Source organism: Mus caroli, chromosome 18 (genome assembly GCF_900094665.2).
Source record: "Mus caroli chromosome 18, CAROLI_EIJ_v1.1, whole genome shotgun sequence".
In the NCBI taxonomy this organism is placed as follows: domain Eukaryota; kingdom Metazoa; phylum Chordata; class Mammalia; order Rodentia; family Muridae; genus Mus; species Mus caroli.
Window position 1 is genome coordinate 52477086 of NC_034587.1, and position 1838 is coordinate 52478923.

Genomic DNA, 1838 nt, shown 5'->3' on the forward strand with positions numbered 1-1838 from the left:
GGAGAGGGAGAGGGAGAGGGAGAGGGAGAGGGAGAGGGAGGAGCCAAGCCAGCATTGTCAAGGTTACTTACAGTTGTAGAACGTAAAGAATGAGTTGTAATTTCTGTTTTCCTTTGGTAATGACTTTTTATGCCTGTAAGTCACAGTCAATGGCATTAAATGACACGATTCGCCTGTTTTACATTTAAGGGTGTGAAAATCTTTCCTTTGAAAAGGGATAACAATCTAATACCTGAATTCCTTTCATGTGTGTCTACTCACATGTGTGATTGTGTGTGCAGCTCATGTAATGGGACTCATGGTATAGACTCTTTCAGAGAGAAAGTCTCACTTCTCTTCCTGTTCCCTGCATCAGCTGTACAGCAAGTGCCTATGCTGTGATATTGCTTTCTACTGACCATCTCAAAGTTTCAATGTGAAACACAATCAGTTATCTGACAGAAAGCAGAATGGCTCTAAATTTTCAATCCTTTCACAACCAACTTTATTAAGGTCATTTAATAGATCATGGGCTTCAAACCCAGAATTGAGACTGGTAGGAGTAGGGCCAACTCCCACCCCACCCCTATTCTACTTGCTCTGGAACATGTAACCATGTCACCCTACTGAGAGGACCTTAACAATGAATCACATAGGAAAAATACCTGGAGTCCTTCCCTATTCAAATAGAGCATCACTAACATCTTGAACTGAGCCAGTAGGAAGCATCTACCCCTGGATCCTACCCTACTCCTCAGTGTTTATAAAGTCCATAATTACACGGTTATTAAGTGTACACATTATTTCACCAAGGAAAACAAACAAACAAAAAGGATAATAGGCTTGTGTGATCCTTCTCCTATTGAAACCCTCCCATAGCGGAAGAGATATTCCAAAGATGAAATTCACTTCCTATTGATCCCACCCTGGCTGACCTTACAATCCCTGACCTCACACCAGGCCAACCCGGCACTCACTGACCTCACACTGAACTGGCCCTCACACTTGTTGGCTTCACACTCACCGGCCTCAAACTGGCAGGTCGCAAACTGGCTGACTTAACAATGGCTGACCACACACTGGCTGACCCAGCACTCTCTGGCTTCAAACTCGCTGGCCTCACACAGGCTGACCTCATATTTTTTGGCCTCACATTCATCAACTTCACACTCTCAGGCCTCAAACTGGCTGGTCGAATAGTGAGTGGCCTCCCACATGAGGACTCACACTGGCTAGCCTCTGTCACGAACCTCAAATCCATTGGGTCCACAATGTCTAAACTGACTTACTTCACACTGGCTGACCTAATTCAACTCTTGGAATTTTCCCTTTATGGTATTTGTGCTTTTTCCTTCTAGTTCCACCACATTTCACTCTCTGCAGCTACTTCCAGGATAGTTTGTACATAGATACAGTTACATACCTGCATCCCTAGAGGATAAGAGAAGACCCTGGAGCAGAGGTGACACCACAAGTCAACCTAATGCCAGCGAGAGATGGTGTGGCTTTGTGCTCTGGGCACTGCTATCTTGACTGAATAGTTGGTTGTTCATAGTGTCAGAAGAAGGGCAGGAGATAGCCCTTGCACATTAAAGGTAGAAAGTTCAAAATTATATGTCTTCTCTCCTCTGCAGATCATAAAATGACAGGCATCAGGGGAATAGCTGAGGTTTCCCAGTGTAAGTACCGCCTGCTGGTTACCATCCACACAATGTCAGAGGGATCTAAAATTGGTGCATTTAAAAATCAAAAGTAGCTCTCTGTGCATTCCTAAATAAGATGAGAAAATCCTCAATGAAAGTCTTTCATAGTTTGGTTTTAAGTAACATAGCCCAAATTGCACACGGCAGAACAATATT